The following is a 21,174-nucleotide window of genomic DNA, read 5'->3' on the forward strand; positions in this document are numbered from 1 at the left end:
AGTAGCGAAGGACACTTCTGTCCTCTACACACTAGGATCCTCCCTCAGAAAAGAGCTGTTTGCTTTACAGAAAATCTCATCGACTGTCAGCACATCCTCTGAGGCGGGTATTCTCCTCCTGGTTAGGCAGCGGTCAGGGCCCTGCCCCAAGCCACACCACCACTAAGAACAAAGCTGAGGCTGAGGCGGGCCTGTGAGACTATGGAATCACGGTGCACACCATGGGGACTTCCCCCGTTTGTGCCAGGGGCTGAAGAAGCAGCATGCTGTCTTGGGGGGGGGGATGTCTACCCCTGTACCCCACCTCCAGGATGCTAAAGGTACATGCAGAGAAAGGGTCAAGCTTGCTTCTGGAACACCTTTTTGCCCCCCATTCCAAGCCAGGAGAGCTGCCAGGGCCCCAGTGTGGCCCCCAATTTGCTGCTGTGGGAGGCAACTTGGCCAGGGCCCTGAGGAGAGGGTGGCAGGGATCCAGGGGGGTCTGTGATGACAGAGAGTGGCAAGGGGAGCCCAGATCCACAGGAAGGGGCCACAGGTCTACAAATAGGCTGAGAAAGAACACACCATGAATTCATAGGCAACTGAGACCAGTAAAACACCAAACCAGCCTGACCACAGTTTAGGGGTCACAGAGAGTATACACACATATGGACCAGCACAAGGCCAGGGGCCCATCTCACTCCCAACTGTCATGAGATCTTAAAAGGACTCTGCTGCCACCCATTCTTCTAAGAGAGGAGCAGAGAACGGGGATGGGATGGAAGCTTGAAAGATTGAGCAAAATGGAGACAGACATCGCCCTAAAGAGAGTGTAGTAATCATTGCATCAAAGTCTAAACTGATTAGACTCAATCTGGCTTCTCTTCACCACCATCCAGTGGGTAGGGGCCTCACCAGGACCACGACAGATATCAAGTTGCACTCGTGAGCTCCGTGAGCCTATCAGAAGTCCTGCTGCTCACTGCAGTCATGCCCTGGCACTGCCTAGGCTACACTTGGCAACCTCGTCTCATTTATTCTCCACAAAGTACGTCATGTGCCTCTCCTAGGGGAGACCTGGTGCCCACCTGGGATTCTGTGTGTGGGCTGTCAGGCCTTCCCTGGCACCAGGGCCCTGCCGTCTTCAGGATCAGGGTGGATGCAGGGCTCTCTCAGGGTCCTAATGCTCCCCTCTTATCAAGTTATATTTTTAACACATCTTGAGCCACTAGGGCCCAGTGTGTCCCTCTCTACTTGGGCTTCCAGAGCATGAGGGTAGAGGGTGTAGAGAGCTCTGGGCTGCTAGGCAGGTAGTTGTAGGAGGCCCAAATCACCAAGAATTCCAGGCCTGGGGTGGTTCATCTATGCCAACCTTGCCACTTGAACAAACCAGGAAACTGAGGCTGACCTCATCGTAAGGCCCAGACTGAGCCCCAGCATGGGGCTCTCTGTCCTTGGCAGTCCTCCCGTGGGGTCCAGAGAGGGCATGTGAGGAGGCCGCAGAGGAAGGACTAGTGGAGCTGAGCTGCTCACCTTCTGTTTTCCTTCAGGCTAGCCTGGAGCATGAGATGCACTTATAGTTCTAGTTTATTCTCCTCGCCTTCCTAAAGAAAATTTTAAATGAACTCCACAGTGTTAATTAACCTTTCCCACTGTTTGGCGTCACCCTGGTCCCTGTGCTCTGTATTCCCCCAGCAACAAATCACACTGTTTGCCTATTGATTGGCTATAAATCAAACCTTTTACAGCCAATTAAATCATACCAGCACGACTGGTATGATCTTTGCAAAGTCAGCATTTTGGACGAGCAGGGTTGTTTCTTCTCCTCTACCAGTTTCAGAGATGGGTAGAATTCTCCATGTGGGGAATAGGGATGTTGACTTTGGAGCTGAACAGTGTTTGAGGGTCCAAGCTAAATTTAGTTGGACCCTCCGGGTTGGTTGGTATTCCAGCAACTAAATGTGGGCTTGCCCAGCTGTATTCTAAGCTGAGACCCAATTTCCCTCTGTTTGGTTTTGTTGTATTCTATAGGACTTTGGTTTGGTTACCAAAAATATAAAGGGTTTTCTTGTGGGCTTTGAAGTAAGTTCAACCAGAGAGAGTGAGAACAAACCGTTCGGTACTGACGTGGGGTAGTGTGATCTGAAGGGACTTGTCTCGCTAGTATAAAACATTTTTTGACCCCCCTCCCAAGTTAATTGTCTGAGACTAGGCAAGAGGGAAGATCGTGGTTGCTTATTTGCACATGCAGAAAGCTTACTATTTTTGTATGTCAACTATACCTCAACAAAACTGAAATTAAAAAAAGAAAGAAAACTTATTATCAAGAAGCTCTTCCAAAATTTTCAAAACCCTGTGCTTAAGTACTAAACCATATACACAATATGCTACCATCTGTGTAAGAAAATCGAAAATATACATTTGCATATGCAAATACGATTTCTGGAAGCAGTCACAAGGAACTGGCAATGCTAGTTGTGTCTGGAGAGAAAAGCTGGAGGACTATAGACCAGAAGGGTCACATTAGAGTTTTTTCCTGTGTGCACAGGTTACTTACAGTTTTTATGCTTAAAAATGTATTATTTGGCCAGTGCATTCTGTATACATACATGTGACATCACTGCTTCGTGATTCCATTATTGCCAGAGCAGTTTGTAACATAGCACCTCCCAATTTGGAAACTCCGGGAAAGAGCAAGCAAAAAGCCACAACTGTTTGAGCAAGTATGTATGTGTGAGTTCATATGGTGCACACACACAGTGACATACATCATATTTTTTTTCACATAATTCCACAGTGTAGGTTTTAAAAACTGAGTATTGAATGAAAAGGCTGGAAACAAATATGCCCACATTGTTAATAGTAATTAATTATGCATAATGGAAATACAGATCACAGCTATTTTCTTCTCTATATGTGTGGGCACCTAAAAAATATCAACCCAAAGTTTCTACTTAAACGTAAATTTTGACCCTGTGTTAAAAAGCAGTGTCTTAAGTACAGGAAGATGATAAAGGAACTCCCATGACCACAGTCTCCAAGTGCTAACGTTCAATCTCTTATAAGAAGCATTGGAATTTCACTTACTTGACATCATTCACGGATGACTCATACTTGTCCATGTCTTATCCTTAGATCTGTTCGTTTCTGTTCAACAAATGCTTATCAAATGAGTGTGATGGGCTGGGTGCTGCGGGATATGAACCACTGCCATTTCTCCCACCTTTAAAAAGAGAAAAGAAAGAAAACACCTTTCTGGACTCATCTTTCTCTCCAGCTCCGTGTCTCCTACTCTCCTTTGCAGCAAAATTCTCTCCATCAGTGGTTTACACTCTGATTCCTCTCTTCGAACTCTCTTTTGAACCTCCTTCAGTCAACCCCCCCCCCCCCCCCCCCTCCCACCACCACACTCTTGTCTGGTCACCTGTGACTTGACCCGGAGAAATCCAATGGATGCGTCTTAGTCCTCAATGCCCTTAGCCCTGTTGTAGCAGCTCCTCTCCCTGGAAACACTCTGGGACACAGCTCACTCCTGCTTCGCCTCCTCCCTTGCCAACCACTCATTCATGCTCCTTTGCTGGCCAGTCTTTTTCTCCCCTGCTGTAGAGTGTGAGGGGCTCTGGGGCTCAGGCTCCAGCCCCCTTTTCTCCCTGCACTTTCTCCTATGTGATCTCATCCATTCTCACAATCAAAGTGCAATTGATCTGCTGAGAACTCACCCGTGTATGTATTCATCCTGGGTCACTTCCCTGAACTCCAGTATCTCACAGCCAACCACCTACTGGAGGTCTAAGCACTTGGGTATCTAAAGGCATCTCAAGATTAGCATGTCTAAAACTGAGCTCCTAAATTCCTACCCAAAACCACTCTCCTGAAGTCTGCCCCTCTCAGCAGCTCCATCCTGTTGCTTATGCCCCAAACCATGGTGCTATCCTTGTTTCTCTTTCTCTCATAGTTAGTTAGTTAGTTAGTTAAGTCACTCAGTCATGTCGGACTCTTTGTGACCCCATGGACTGCAGCATGCGAGGCTTCCCTGTCCTTCACTATCTCCCAGAGCTTACTCAAACTCATGTGCATCGAGTCAGTGATGCCATCCAACCGTCTCATCCTCTGTCGTGTTCTCTCACAAGCCACATCAAATCCATGAGTATATTATGTTGACTGCACTTGCAAAATACGTCCAGGATCCAACCTCTTCTCATCTCCTCCACTGCCACCACTCTAGCCCAAAAGCCCAACACCTATTACTGCTATAACATCCTTAACGTTCTTCCAGCTTCTCCGTTCTCCTTTATCTGTCCATTATGAATACAAGAACAAGACCGGTTAGTTTAAAACACAAGTCAGATTATGTTCCTTACTCCTCTAATCAAACTTCAGGAGCTTCCCATGTCACTTAGAATAAAGGTCAGAGTTCCTCCAACAGTCTGCTGATGAGGCCTCACGTGGCCTGCGACCACCCCCTGCCTACCTCTCGTCATCTCCCTGAACTCCTCCGCCCCTGGCCCCCTTACTCATCCTGCCGCATGCTATTCCTCCACACACAAGCGTGTTCCCACCTCGAGGCCTCTGCCCTCACTGTCCCCTCTACCTGCAGCACGCTTCCAGGAGTCTGAGTTCCCAGGTACCTCCTTAAGGTCTTATGCCCAAATATAATGTCTTTAACAAGGCTTAGCTTGACGTACCCTGTCGAAAATGGCAACGCCCAGTGTTCCCTTTCCCCTTCCATGTTTTTCCTCTTTAATACAATAGGATACTCTCTATTTCACATATGTTTTTCACTGTTAGTACTGTCTACCTCTCACCATAAAACATAGACTACTCGAGGGCAGAGACATTTGAACATTTGTTACTCACTCTGTACCATCCGGTAGTGCCTGGATGTGGTAGGTGTTCAGTAAATAACTGTGGAATGAGTGCTGTTGGCAAAAATATTTGGACTTGGTCTTGCAGGGGACAAGTGGGCATCAGGATGAACCCAAAAGCCCATGTTCCCATTCTACATCTACATATTCAACTAATCACCTCTATTTAGAGGAGTTTTTTTTATCCCCATCTCTGATCTTCAAATACATATTCCCAGTGTCCAATTAATACATCTATGAGAAATTCAGAATGCACATATTCTGAGCTTATACTTCTTTTGTGTTTCTCATCTCAGAAATAATAGGTCATTAGCTGCCACCCGTCCAGCTATTCAGATAAGGAACAGTGATAAACTACACTTGTGTAAATGTGTGTTGAGCACTTATCTTGGGGCAGCATTTAGTAGGCCACGCCCTAGTCACACAAGGGCAGTGCACCTAGCCCTTTCCTTCAAGGAGCCAACTGTGGTGTAGTTATCACTGTGATGAAAAAATGTACAGGGTGCTATGGTTCATTTTTCCAAAGTAGAAATATCTAGTTTTTATGATTACTAAAATAATATATGCTCATTATAAACAACTTGATTAAATAAATAAGTGAAATAAAAAATAAAAGTCATCTTGAATCTCACACTTGAGAGAGAACTGTTGTTTAACAGTTTGGTGTAGATTCCTCCAGACATTTTTCTGTATGTATTTAAAGATAACTAACAGTAACTTCATATCATAAACTGAACATCATGCAATGTGATTTAAAGTTAACTCTTTTTAAACTCATAATCATCCCCCTGCTTGCTTGCATGCTAAGTCACTTCAGTCATGTCCGACTCTGTGCAACCCCATAGACGGCAGCCCACCAGGCTCCCCCGTCCCTGGGATTCTCCAGGCAAGAACACTGGAGTGGGTTGCCATTTCCTTCTCCAATGCATGAAAGTAAAAAGCAAAAGTGAAGTCGCTCAGTCCTGTCTGACTCTTCATGAACCCATGGACTGCAGCCTACCAGGCTCCCCCGTCCATGGGATTTTCCAGGCAAGAGTACTGGAGTGGGGTGCCATTGCCTTCTCCGAATTATCCCCCTGAGGTAGGTACTATTATTATTCCCATTTCATAGATAAGGAAACTGAGATTTAAAGAAGTTAAATAAGATCCCATTGGTTGTCAGATGTCTATAGTCAACCCAGACTGAGTGATGGCTATAGTAACAGCATCTTTGATAGCTCAGTGTCTGACACTAACAAAGGTTTGTTTCTTGCTTATGCTAATGAGCCCTGTCAACCACAGTTGGCTTGGCTCCCTGCTGTCTTCATCCCAGGACCCAGGCTGAAGCCAAAGGAGCACCTCTATGTGGTGCTTAGCTGATCACTGGAATACAGAGAAAAGAGAACACAGATGAAGCCAATGATGACTCTTAAAGCATCTACTCAGAAGACACACGTCTTGATTTTGCTCTCATTTCATTGGCCAAAGCAGGTCACAGGACCAGCCTGGTATCAATGAACAGAAGAGAATAACCTTCCCCCAGGAAGGCTCAGAAAATATTTTTAACAATAACACAATCCACTGAAAGTACTAAGCTTAGATTTTAATCTAGTCTGCTCTTAGAGCGTAAATGTTCAACTACTATGCACATATACATATATATATATATTATGTGTATATATATATTTTAAACCCTAATTCTAAGTACATTGCTGAGTGACCTCTTTTTATGTAGTATATATTGGACAGTTTGTGCTATTTCTTCATATAGACTCAGTTTTCTTTTTTGAAGGCTGCAGAGTTTCACATGCAGTATCCCCCATTCTGCATGCTGAAATCCTCCTCATTCCTCAGGTCCACTCAGAGGCCTCACCCCTGGAATGAATCATTGTTTCTTCACCTTTCTTGTTGCATTTTATTTACACTTTTGCCACATATGTGCCTTGTCTTACAGTTACTTGTATACACATCTGCTTCCTTCACTAGATTTTGAGTACCTCGAAGCAGGAATTGTGCCTATCTAGAGATGAAGATTTTTATCTCTCTGTGCCTGGGCGTGCTTGGAGGAGATGAGATAATGTCTGTGGATTTTGCAATATCATAGAATTATACTCTCTTTCATCTCCATCATTTCGTTACCTATACTGATTCTCCTCTATCATTTAAATTTACTGATCTCTTCAGAATTCATGCAGAATTTGTTGGCTAAAGAGGTCTTCATACAGTTTGCCTTCTCGTACTTGTTAAAATTATAGCAGCAGTAACAACATTAGGGAAACAAAATGGCAAAGAGATATTAATACATCCTTGCTTACGCCTTAAAGGAAGAGTTTTGCAAGAGAAACACAAACCAAATATAATTGCTCAAAATTCATATCATCATCAAGGTCTCCCCTCCTCGCTCTACAGTTACTAATGAAGGACAGTTCATCCTGAAGAAGAGAGCCACTGGAACAATGCTGGGGTGGAAGCCTGGAATAACACTCAAGTGCTGGGAGCACTTGCTCATTATCTTAGAGAGGGCCTTGCCACAAGTACTCAAACATGCAGAATACTGTTGGGGTTGAAAAGCTCCCTTTCTTGTGCCCAGAATGTTTATTTTTCAAGAGTGGCAAGTTAAAACGGATCCCTAATCTGCATTGCAACTCTGGAGCACCAGACTTGGAAGGAAAGCCCTTCCCTGACACAAAGGGCACGGCCATCTGGAAGAAAGGCCACCCTCTTAAGCAGATCAGCTGCAGGTCCCATAGCACTGGGTGGATTTGCCCGGAAACAGGCATCTCGCCATTATTAACTTACCCCCTTATTAGCAGTAATCAGTGTGTCCTCGCCATCTAATTCTTACTGAGCACCTGTGTAAGTGACATGGCATGGCCTCTCCCTGAGAGACCCTAAGGGAAAATGCTGCAAGCCTCTTGTCTACCGGAGGTGCTTTGGAAAAGCAGGAGTGAGCAGGGCTTAGAACAACCAAAAGTGAAAAAAATTTTTTAGCTGCGTGATGTGTGCACAGGTAGATTGTCAAGTCCTGGCTGACGAGAGGTGCTCTCATGAGCCTCACCCTCCTTCCTTATGGCCTATCCCTCTGCCCGAGTCCCCCAGGGGCTTGGCCAGATTTCCGCTCTCACCCTGAAGTCTGAGGAGGCTCCTGCCGCAGGGGGGGTTGTGGGGGGTTGCAACTGGAGTGTGAAACCAGCTCCCTGCCAGGCCCCAGGGGCCGTTATCACCATTCACCACGCCGCTTCCGTCATGTATCCTGTGCCAGCGCTGTGTCAGGCCCATCTTACATTTTTCAAAATGCCTTTAGCATCATTTCCTGAGCCTGAACACTTTGCTCGTGCTGCAAAACGGCGTCTAAGCTGAGAACCATTTTTGCAAGTTTCACGCGGGGTTATTGGGACCACAGACTTCCAGAGGCAAGAACAAACGCTTTTCTCTTATCAGCGGGTGTGAGTCGGACCAGCTTTCCGGTAAAACCCCTGCAATGTGCAAACCAGAGCCAGTTCGTGCATTTTTATCTAAGTAGAAAGCTGCTCTTCCAGTTGAAAAAAAATCATGTAAGAATTAAGCTCTCCCCATCTCACTTAGTGTCAACTTATTTTCTTAGCCGTTCCTCCTTTCTCGAGGCTGAGAGGAAGCAGTTTGGAGGCGAGGAGTTTGGCTCAGGGCACAGGTAGTGGGTGTGTTCCTCTCTGCTGGCTCTCTGTAAATAATGCAGCCTGACAAGATTCCTCCTCTCCTTTAGCCTTGCTCCTAACCCTTTCAGTTCTGCTTGCTGACATCATCCTGGATGGATTTAAATAGCTAACTGTGCCACATTCTCCTGGATACAGACCGCCCGATTGGCCACCTCCTCAGCTGGCCTCTACCTACTGAAAGGCAGAAGGTAGAGTTCTGGGGCCAATGGCTGCCGGAGCTTAACTGCTGCTGGAGTCCAATGGGTTTTCTGTCACTAAGAGGGGGAGGAAAGTGGAAGCACCGGAGGTCTGTCCTGTGCACGGCAACACTTGCATGCCCAGGCAATGAACTGTGTTCTGCTAATCTTACTGCATCCTGGGCATAAAGGGAAAAGAGTGTGTACATCTTTGGTTCCCTCCTGTTGAACTGAAAGCAGATTATAAAATCAGACTCGGTGGCTAACTGATGGAATAATTTCAGTTCAAAGAAAACAGAAAGAAAGAAAAGATGGATAGAAAATCTCAGGAAACTGAAGTCTTTCCCAAAAGGCTTTTTGAGCATAAGTTAGCTACATCCTTGGAGCAGAGAGACATTGCATCAATATCAAGCTGAGTTTAACATCTTTGTGCTTAACAACGAACACTTTAAATTAATTTAGTGTTTTCTTAAATAATGAGAATAGTTAAGCAGTCTGCTGGGCTGCAGTCATCTCCAATAATTCTAGCAAAGAAATATGCTATAAGAGAACACTGATTGAGGAAGGTAAAAGTAAGACTAATGTAACCCACTGGAATTGTATCATTCTAGAATTTTAATTAAGTAATTTTAAAAGCACTGCAGAGCCATCTACACAAATACTAGGCCGAAAGTTATGAGGCTGTGTTTAATACTGCAAAATCATTGTTTGAAGGAAAACTAAAATACCTTAATCTTAAATGTGCAACATGCAAGAAAGTGAACACAGTGGGAGCAGAGGATGGGGCACAGAGAGAACCCTGACTTCCTATTTGGAAAAGCATTATTAAAATCCCTGAAGAAGGTATGAGGTCTATGATATACTATAATGGAAATTATTCCTACACATATGCTTTTACACAGAAATTAAACCAAAATCAAAATAAAATTGAAAGCTCATTCCATTGTATACAGAATAAAATTAATCCCTATAAAGTCATTTACTCATATAGCTAGATACTTGGGGTGGACTCTGTGGGGGAGAAACAATCACTTCTTAGCTAATTCAGGTCTCTCACCGGCCCCCACACTTTGTCAGACTAGGCCTCAGTCTTCCCACTGTTTAGGGGCAAACAAGACTTTATTTTTCTGGGCTCCAAAATCACTGGTGATTGCAGCCATGAAATTAAAAGACTTACTCCTTGGAAGGAAAGTTATGACCAACCTAGACAGCATATTAAAAAGCAGAGACTTTACTTTGCCAACAAAGGTCCGTCTAGTCAAGGCTATGGTTTTCCAGTAGTCATGTATGGATGTGAGAGTTGGACTGTGAAGAAAGCTGAGCACCGAAGAATTGATGCTTTTGAACTGTGGTGTTGGAGAAGACTCTTGAGAGTCCCTTGGACTGCAAGGGGATCCAACCAGTCCATCCTAAAGGAGATCAGTCCTGGGTGTTCATTGGGAGGACTGATGTTGAAGCTGAAACTCCAATACTTTGGCGCCCTGATGTGAAGAGCTGACCATTGGAAAAGACCCTGATTCTGGGAAAGATTGAGAGCAGGAGGAGAAGGGGATGACAGAGGATGAGATGGTTGGATGGCATCACCGACTCAACGGACATGGGTTTGGGTGGACTCCAGGAGTTGGTGATGAACAGGGAAGCCTGGCATCCTACCATTCATGGGGTAGCAAAGAGTCAGACATGACTGAGCAACTGAACTGAACTGAACTGAATACCAAAGAATCATATTAAGCAACACACTGGTGATGGGTTAGAAACACAATCCACTTTGGACATTGGTGAGGCCACTAGATGCAACACATGTACAATCCTAATTACACTTGATACAGGCTTCCAGATCATAAGACAAAAAGAGATAATCTCCTCATTCCAAAGCATTAAACAAAAAGAGAGAATCTCCTCATTCCAACGCATTAGTACATAACCTATGATAGTGACCATACACTTCAGCGCTTCCTAAATGGAAGGTGATTTTCCTGGCTGAGATGTAATAATGCTGGGCAGAGTAAGTTACGTTCAGTTCAGTTCAGTTCAGTTCTGTTGCTCAGTCATGTCTGACTCTTTGCAACCCTGAGCATGCCAGGCCTCCCTATCCAACTCCTGGAGTTTACCCAAACTCATGTCCTTGTAGTCAGTGATGCCATCCAACCATCTCATCCTGTGTCATCCCCTTCTCCTGCCCTCAATCTTTCCCAGAATCAGAGTCTTTTCCAATGGTCAGCTCTTCTCATCAGGTGGCTAAAACATTAAAGTTTCAGCTTCAACATCAGTCCTCCCAATGAACACCCAAGATTGATCTCCTTTAGGATAAACTGGTTGGATCTCCTTGCAGTCCAAGGGACTCTCAAGAGTCTTCTCCAACACCACAGTTCAAAACCATCAATTCTTCGGTGCTCAGCTTTCTTTACAGTCCAACTCTCACATCCATACATGATTACTGGAAAAACCATAGCCTTGACTAGACAGACCTTTGTTGGCAAAGTAATGTCTCTGCTTTTTAATATGCTGTCTAGGTTGGTCCTAACTTTCCTTCCAAGGAGTAAGTGTCTTTTAATATCATGGCTGCAATCACCATCTACAGTGATTTTGGGGCCCCCCACAAATAAAGTCAGTCACTGTTTCCACTGTTTCCTCATCTATTTGCCATGAATTGATGGGGCCAGTAGCCATGATCTTAGTTTCCTGAATGTTGAGCTTTAAGCCAACTTTTTCACTCTCCTCTTTCACTTTCATCAAGAGACTCTTTAGTTCTTCTTCACTTTCTGCCATAAGGGTGGTGTCATCTGCATATCTGAGGTTATTGATATTTCTCCCAGCAATCTTGATTCCAGCTTGTGCTTCATCCAGCCCAGCGTTTCTCATGATGTACTCTGCATATAAATCAAATAAGCAGGGTGACAATATATACCCTTGATGTACTCCTTTCCCTATTTGGAACCAGTCTCTTGTTCCATGTCCAGTTCTAACTGTTGCTTCCTGACCTGCATATAGGTTTCTCAAGAGGCAGGTTAGGTGGTCTGGTATTCCCACCTCTTGAAGAATTTTCCACAGCTTATTGTGATCCATACAGTCAAAGGCTTTGGCATAGTCAATAAAACAGAAGTAGATGTTTTTCTGGAACTCTCTTGCTTTTTCAATGATCCAGCGGATATTGTCAATTTGACCTCTGGTTCCTCTGCCTTTTCTAAACCCAGCTTGAACATCTGGAAGTTCACAGTTCACGTATTGCTGAAGCCTGGCTTGGAGAATTTTAAACATCACTTTACTAGCATGTGAGACGAGTGCAATTGTGTGGTAGTTTGAGCATTCTTTGGCATTGCCTTTCTTTGGAATTGGAATGAAAACGGACCTTTTCCAGTCCTGTGGCCACTGCTGAGTTTTCCAAATTTGCTGGCATATTGAGTGCAGCACTTTCACAGCATCATTTTTTAGGATCTGAAATAGCTCCACTGGAATTCCATCACCTCCACTAGCTTTGTTTGTAGTGATGCTTCCTAAGGCCCACTTGACTTCACATTCCAGGATGTCTGGCTCTAGGTGAGTGATCACACCATTGTGAATATCTTGGTTGTGAAGATCTATTTTGTACAGTTCTTCTGTGTATTCTTGCCACCTCTTCTTAATATCTTCTGCTTCTCTTAGGTCCATACCATTTCTGTCTTTTATTGAGCCCATCTTTGCATGAAATGTTCCCTTGGTATCTCTAATTTTCTTGAAGAGATTTTTCATCTTTCCCATTTTATTATGTTCCTCTATTTCTTTGCACTGATCACTGAGGAAGGCTCTGATCTCTCCTTGCTATTCTTTGGAACTCTGCATTCATCTTTCAGTGTCCTATCATTTTGCCTTTTCATACTGTTCATGGAGTTCCCAAGGCAAGAATACTGAAGTGGTTTGCCATTCCCTTCTCCAGTGGACCACATTTTGTTAGAACTCTCCACCATGACCCTTCCATCTTGGGTGGCCCTACACGGCATGGCTTAGTTTCATTGAGTTGGACAAGGCTGTGGTCCATGTGATCAGATTGGCTGAAAAGTTACATTATTCTTTACATTTTTTTTTGTAGATTTAGATTATCTCACAGATTTTAAACTGTATATACTATTTGATCCAATAAGTCTACTTACAAGGATTTATTCTACAGACATACTTATATAGAACCATTGTTTAAAGTAACGGAAGACTGCAAACAACCTAAAAGTTCTTTAAGCAGAACTGGTATAGATACTATGCTATACCCACACATGGGAGAAACTAAGCTGCCCATCGAAAGAATGGGATAGTACTGACTGTAGTGACATGGAATCATCTCCGCAATATGTTATTAAGAGAAGAAAGCAAGGAGAACAGACTGGACAAAATACTGTCATTGGATTTTTTTTAAAGATCATAAGGGCATGTAGGGAATATCTCTGGAAGGCTACACCCCACTCTAACAGCAGTGGCCTCCAGGGAGGAATAGGGAGGGTGGGGACAAGAATGAGAGGAATTTGCCTTTAATATCATAACCAGTTTTTTTTTCTAGTTTACATCAGCGGTTTTGGAATATAACATTTGATGAGTTTTAAAGAATGAATGTTATGCTCCTTGTATTCTTTGGTTTTGAGCATGTATTGCAAGAATTAATTTTAAGGAAAAATATCTGTTTGAGCTAGATTCTTCAAAAGTTCTATAGAATAAAGTATTTACACAAGATACTTTCTTTGGTCTATGAACTAGTGGTAGAAGGCAGCCACTTTTGGAGGATCAGTTATTCTGATCTTAAAGATGAATGCCCCACATGGTAGTGAATCACCTGGGAGAAGCATGAAGGCCCCGCCCACGGAGGAGGGGTAAGCAGGGAGAGAAGAAGGAAGGTGACCCAGAGAAAAGAGAGCCTGGGGATTGTTCTCATTCTGAAGAGCTAAGAGGTCCTCCCCTATGTTATAATCTGAATGACGGAGTCCCCCATGATTCAGTTGGTGAAGCCCCAATCACGCCAATGAGATGGTATTAGGAGGTGGGGGCCTTTGCAGGGTGATTAGGTTTAGATAAGGTTATGAGGGTGGAGCCCTCATGATGGAATTAGTGGCCTTAGAGGAAGAAGAAGAGATATCAGAGATTCCTCCTTCCACTATGCAAGGGTACAGTGAAAAGATGGCCACCTCCAAGCCAAGAAGAGGACTTTCACCAGAACCCAAATATGCTGGCACCCAGATCTCAGACCTTCCAGCCTCCAGATCCATGAGAAATACATTCCTGTTGTTTAAGACACCAGTCTACGGCATTCGATTGTGGCAGCACAAACTGACTAATGCCACCTGGTACAGAGGATGAGACTAGAAATCTATTTTATAATCATGATATCAAAATTTAAGAAAGTTTAAATAAAATTTAAGAAGGTCCTTCTGGAATGCTCACTTATGGCCCAATGTTTCCAGACCCCTCTAAAGAAATATAATAATTAGTTCGTGTGTCAATGCAAGTTTACCATTCTAACTGTACCTTCCATCAGCTTGGGAGGTGGAATTTTACCTCAAGCAATTTGAAATTTATGATGTCAACTTTGTCGGGGTCCTTTGGCTTCTGCTGTGTCAGAAAGGCCCTATGATATATGGGCAACAAAGCTGGGGGACAGGCAGGCAGGCAAGGGGATGGGAGGGCCACGGCATGGGAACATGGTGTATTAACTCCACCAGAGAGAGGTGGGCTAGAGACCAGCTAGGTGTGAGGAAGAAGTTGGAGACGTCCTGCTTGCACTTCACCAGCTTGTTCCCGAACACTATTGGGTCCGTCTCTAGTTGTTTCACGTTTATGCAGCCTGTTTCCTGACTTAGAACACAAGCTTCCCTAAGAATCTCTTCTCTTCCACTTCTTCCTTCTCTTTTTATGCCCAAGCCCTCAGCAAACATGAAGAAATAGGAAGGGAAGGAAGGGCAGAGGAAGCAGAACTATTGCCTAAGTGTCAATGCTATTCAGGTAAGTAAAATATAAGGTAAGTATACAATTGAAATTAAGCAAGAGCTAAAAGTTCTGAATTTCAGTCGTTTGACAGTATATCTAGAGGTGTTTCCTACAGTAGACTGGTGGGTAGAAGCATGACTCTAGGAATCACTGAGCAAAGAGAGGGCAGCCCTGCACCTTCACGTTTCACCACGTTCACATCATGAAGCTAAGATGACTTCCTGGTGGCTGCAGCTCTACCACTGCCCTAGCTGTGCAAGCTTGAGCACCTAACTCCTTGGGCTTCATTTTCCTCAATTGTAAAATGGGGCTAAAAGTACCTTCCTCACAGAATTATGCTGAAGACCAAATATAACATATATTTAGTTCAGTTCAGTTGCTCAGTTGTGTCTGACTCTTTGCGACCCCATGGACTGCAGCATGCCAGGCTTCCCCCTGTCCATCACCAAATCACGGAGCTTACTCAAACTCATGTCCATCAAGTTGGAAATGTCATCCAACCATCTCATCCTCTGTTGTCCCCTTCTCTTCCTCACTTCAATCTTTCCCAGCATCAGGGTCTTTTCCAATGAGTCAGATCTTTGCATCAGGTGGCCAAAACATTAGAGTTTCAGCTTCAACATCAGTCCTTCCAATGAATATTCAGGACTGATTTCCTTTAGGATGGACTGGTTGGATGTCCTTGCAGTCCAAGGGACTCTTAAGAGTCTTCTCCAACACCACAATTCAAAAGCGTCAATTGTTCGGTGCTCAGCTTTCTTTATAGTCCAACTCTCACATCCATACATGACTATTGAAAAAACCATAGCTTTGACTAGTTGGACCTTGCTTGGCAAAGTAATGTCTCTGCTTTTAATATGCTGTCTAGGTTTGTCATAGCTTTTCTTCCAATGAGCAAGCATCTTTTAATTTCATGGCTGCAGTCACCCTCTGCAGTGATTTTGGAGCCCCCCAAAAATAAAGTGTGACATGGTTTGCACTGTTTCCCCTTCTATTTCCCATGAAGTGCTGGGACCGGATGCCATGATCTTCATTTTCTGAATGTTGAGCTTTAAGCCAACTTTTTCACTCTCCTCTTTCACTTTCATCAAGAGGCTCTTTAGTTCTTCACTTTCTGCCATAAGAGTGGTGTCATCTGTGTACCTGAAGTTACTGATATTTCTCCTGGCAATCTTGATTCAAGCTTGTGCTTCATCCAGCCTGGCATTTCACATGATATACTCTGTATATAAGTTAAATAAGCAGGGTGACAATATACAGCCTCGATGTACTCCTTTTCCGATTTGGAACCAGTCCTTTGTTCCATGTCCAGTTCTAACTGTTGCTTCCTGACCTGCATACAGATTTCTCAGGAGGCAGGTAAGGCAGTCTAATATTCCCATCTCTTTCAGAATTTTCCACAGTTTATTGTGATCCACACAGTCAAAGGCTTTGCATAGTCAATAAAGCAGAAGTAGATGTTTTTCTGGGCACTCTCTTGCTTTTTCAATGATCCAGCAGATGTTGGTAATTTGATCTCTGATTCCTCTGCCTTTTCTAAATCCAGCTTGAACATTTGGAAGTTTACCGTTCATGTACTATTGAAGCCTGGCTTGGAGAATTTTAAGCATTACTTTGCTAGCATGTGAGATAAGTGTGACTGTGCAGTAGTTTGAACATTTTTTGGCATTGCGTTTCTTAGGGATTGGAATGAAAACTGACCTTTTCTAGTCCTGTGGCCACTGCTGAGTTTTCCAAATTTGCTGGCATATTGAGTGCAGCACTTTCGCAGCATCATCTTTTAGCATCTGAAATAGCTCCACTGGAATTCCATAACCTCCACTAGCTTTGTTCACAGTGATGCTTCGTAAGGCCCACTTGACTTTGCATTCTGGGATGTCTGGGTCTAGGTGAATGATCACACCATCATGGTTATCTGAGTCATGAAGATCTTTTTTGTACAGTTCTGTGTATTGTTGCCACCTCTTCTTAATATTCTGCTTCTGTTAGGTCCATACTGTTTCTGTCCTTTATTGTGCCCATCTTTGCATGAAATATTCCCTTGGTATCTCTAATTTTCTTGAAGAGATCTCTAGTCTTTCCCATCCTATTGTTTTCCTCTATTTCCTTGCATTGATCACTGAGGAAGGCTTTCTTATCTCTCCTTGCTATTCTTTGGAACTCTGCATTCAGATGGGTACATCTTTTCTTTTCTCCTCTGCCTTTCACTTCTCTTTTCTCAGCTATTTTTAAGGCTTCCTCAGACAACCATTTTGCCTTTTTGCATTTCTTGGAGATGGTCTTGATCACTGCCTCCTGTACAATGTCACAAACCTCTGTCCAAAGTTCTTCAGGCACTCTGTCTATCAGATCGAATCCCTTAAATCTATTTGCCACTTCTACTGTATAATCATAAGGGATTTGATTTAGATCTTACCTGGTCTAGTGGTTTTCCCTATTTTCTTCAATTTCAGTCTGAATTTCGCAATAAGGAGTTCATGAACTGAGCCACAGTCACCTCCCAGTCTTGTTTTTAATGTATACACACAAATATATATATATTAATATATGTGTGAGCTCAGCATATGATTGGACACATAAGTGTGTGTGCATGCGCTCAGTCATATCTGACTTTTTGTGACCCCATGGACTGCAGCCTGCCAGGCTCCTCTGTCCATGAACGTTTCCAGCAGGAATACTGGAGTAGGTTGCCATTTCCCTCTGGAGGGGATCTCCCGGACCCAGGGATCGAAACTGCATACCTTGCATCTCCTGCTTGGCAGGTGGATTCTTTACCACTGTGCTACCTGGGAAGCCCCATCAGGCACACAAGACCATAAATGATACATATTAACTATTATAATTATTAACATCACTAAATTATTTAAGGTTTCCCCACCTTTCATAGATATTAACCGTAGGATTACTGTTTTGCCAGTGGTTCAAGCATTCTCTGGGCCCTGAGTAATAATGACATGTATAGCAGGGGGCTACAGATAATAGAGTAATTGATGTTGTTTAATAAAGATGAGATTTATTCTACATTCTGGTGGCTGTACAATCAAGGTCCATGAAAGATCTGAATATACTACACATATAGGGGTGCTAGTCACTAAAATGTGCTTACAGGAAAAATCCTATTTCCTGCCATAATTATTGCTAGAAAAAGAATTCATAAGAACAGCCTTGTGAAGGCAGTATTTGCCATCACACCATGAGTGCAAGGCAGCCTCGAGTTTTGGAGACACTGAATGCCCCCACCAAAGGCAGCATAATTCCTGCATCAATATATTATATTCATCCCCTCAACTCATCTATCTAATGTGAATTCAATTTAGAGGATGCTGCCAGACAGAATTAAATATATTAGTTTGAAAAATCACAGAGGAAGTGTGTTTATAGCTGTTCCATTTGATTGAATCAATTTTCTAAGTGTTTATCTTTTAAGAGTCCTAGAAATCTTGCTTAAAGGGTGTGCCTCCAAGACAGACATTGTGTTCCCATCTGCTACAAGAAAGAACCCCAGAATGTTTTATTTGGGGCCTTCAGTAGCTGCCCAAGGGGACTGTTGCAGGAGAGAAGTGCATGAAATACCACTTATCAGACATTTCCACAAGCAATTATTCTATCGTTTACCTGGGTTAATTATTAATCTGTGTATTTTAGGAGATCAAAGTTATAGCAAAGGGGTTATGATGAGACATGCATAATGAGAAGATCTCAAATACTGAATGGGGATAACTCACATGACGGCACCAGCTCTAATTAAGATTTCTATGCAAGCAATAATGATAATCCTTTATGAAGCACCTGCCATTGGCAGACTATGCATAAGGTACTTCACATGCACCTGATCATTTGTTCCTCAAGTCAGTGCTGAAGGGTTTATTTTATAGATGATGAAATTAAGATTCAGAGAGACTGAGCAAGGTTAAAATTAGTTGTCCAAGTCCCACATCTAGTTAATGACGGAGCTGGCATTGGAACTCAAGTCTGGTTGACCCCAAGCATATGCTCTTTGGCATCCTACTGATCCATCAAGTTCAACAGGTAAGAACATGAAATATGTGATCTTTCCCTGCAACATTTTCAGAGATATTCCCTTGGCATAAATCCAAAAAGTTAATAAAATATTTACATTCAAAACATTATAGCCACCTTAGGACAATTCTCTACATTTAAAGGATATATTTGGAAAAGGTATAGTATCTTCGTTATGGAAAAATTTCCCTCAGATGAGTTTTTAAGATTTAATATTCTTTTTGAGGAGATTTAACTCCTTTATTTTGTAGTAAATAAAAAATCATAACAAAAAAACTGGAATATGGATCTGAAAAGTATTCAAAATACAATTCAGAATGAGTCTTTATGATGAAAATAATAGAGAATAAAATGAGAAAATATAATATTTAAAGAGGTCTATAAAGAGATTAGAGAGAATGAAATATTCAAATACATAATAGCTGAGACTATTCTAGAATTAAAAAACACAAATCTTCACACTGAAGAAGCACAGCAAATGTTGAATAAATAAAATAAATTATCACTAAGATAAACATCACTAAGATACTAAAAGGCAGAGGAAACAGAGGTCAAATTGACAACATCTGTTGGAACATAGAAAAAGCAAGAGTTCCAGAAAAATTTCTACTTCTGCTTTATTGACTATGCCAAAGCCTTTGACCATGTAGGTCACAACAAACTGTGGAAAACTCTTCAACAGATGGAAATACCAGACTGCCTTACCTGCCTCCTGAGAAATCTGTATGCAAGTCGAGAAGCAACATTTATGCAAGTCAAGAAGCAACTGGACATGGAACAAAGGACTGGTTCCAAATCAGGAAAGGAGTACATCAAGGCTGTATATTATCACCCTGCTTATTTAACTTTTATCCACAGTACATCATGTGAGATGCCAGGCTGGATAAAGCACAAGATGGAATCAAGATTGCTGGGAGAAATATCAATAAGCTCAGATAGGCAGGTGACACCACCCTTATGGCAGAAAGCAAAGAACTAAAAAGGAGGGTGAAAAAGTCAGCTTAAAGCTCAACATTCAGAAAACTAAGATCATGGCATCTGGTCCCATCTCTTCATGGCAAGTAGATGGGGAAACAATGGAAACAGTTACAGACTTTATTTTTTGGGCTGCAAAATCACTGCAAATGGTGATTGCAGCCATGAAATTAAAAGATGCTTGCTCCTTGGGAAAAAAGCTATGACCAACCTAGACAGCATATTAAAAAGCAGAGATATTACTTTGCCAAGCAACGTCCAGCTCGTCAAAGCTATGGTCTTTCCAGTAGTCATGTATGGATGTGAGTTGGACTATAAAGAAAGCTGAGTACCAAAGAATTAACGTTTTTGAACTGCAGTGTTAGAGAAGACTCTTGAGAGTCCCTTGGACTGCGAGGAGATCCAACCAGTCCTGAATATTCATTGGAAGGATTGATGTTGAAGCTGAAACTCCAAGGCTTTGGTTACCTGATGCGAAGAACTGACTCACAGGAAAATACTCTGACACTGGGAAAGACAGAAGGCAGGAGGAGAAGGGGATGACAGAGGATGAGATGGTTGGAGGGCATCGCCGACTTGATGGACATGAGTTTGAGCAAGCTCCAGGAGCTGGTGATTGGCAGGGAAGCCTGGCGTGCTGGAGTCCATGAGTCAGACATTACTGAATGACTGAACTGAACTGAAGATACACATGGGGAAATGGTGGAACTTCAAAACATTAGCAAAATTTAAATCAGTAAAAAACAAACAACAGAAAAAAAGTCACATTGTTTGACAAGGAACAATTAGGTTGAGAGCTGACATCTCAGGAGCAAAAATTGAGCCAAAATAAAATAGGAATATACCTTAAGAAGTGCTGGCTTGTAATTCTATACCAAGTTAAATTATCATTTAAGAAAATAAAGGGCTTCCCTGGTGGTCCATCGGTTAGGAATCCACCTGTCAATACAGGGAACACAGCTTCAGTCCCTCTGGAAGGATCTCACATGCTGCAGAGCAGCTAAGCCCATGCACCACAACTACTGAGCCTGCACTCTACAGCCTGTGAGCCACAACTATCGAAGTCCTCAAAGCACACACTCAGCCATAAGAGAAGCTACCACAGTGAGAAGTTGGTGCACCGCAATGAAGAGCAGCCCCACTGTCTGCAACCAGAGAAAGCCCGTGTGCCACAACAAAGACCCAGCACAGCCATAAATAAAAACAAACAAATAAATCTTAAAAAAGAAAAGAAAGACATTTTCACAGAGGGACTAAGAGAATTTTCCATTCACAAATTATGAAAAAACTCCATGAAGATGGGAATAGGAAATACGAACCAATGAGAAAGGATTCAAGAAGCAAACAATTTACAATGAACAGGCTGCATATAACATTAAAAAATAATTCCGTTTATACTGGCATCAAAAAGAGAAACTACTTAGGGATAAATTAAAGTATTAAAAAATTACAAAAATTTGTATGCTGAAACTATAAGATATTTTTAAAGGAAGGTAAAGAATTCCTAAATAAATGGAAAGACAATTCATGCTCATGGGCTTA

At 42.7% G+C, this 21,174-nt stretch overlaps 1 long non-coding RNA gene across 2 annotated transcripts in view; it reads right to left on the bottom strand.

The window, feature by feature from the left end:
* Positions 1-21,174, bottom strand: part of LOC114116191 (uncharacterized) — a 112,848-nt gene that overhangs the window by 20,916 nt on the left and 70,758 nt on the right. For both annotated transcript variants that reach the window (XR_009601613.1, XR_006060602.1), the window contains one exon: positions 3,067-3,202. This is a non-coding gene — a long non-coding RNA (uncharacterized LOC114116191). The remainder of the gene's footprint in view (positions 1-3,066; positions 3,203-21,174) is intronic.

The sequence above is a fragment of the Ovis aries genome, chromosome 8 (assembly GCF_016772045.2).
Source record: "Ovis aries strain OAR_USU_Benz2616 breed Rambouillet chromosome 8, ARS-UI_Ramb_v3.0, whole genome shotgun sequence".
NCBI lineage: Eukaryota > Metazoa > Chordata > Mammalia > Artiodactyla > Bovidae > Ovis > Ovis aries.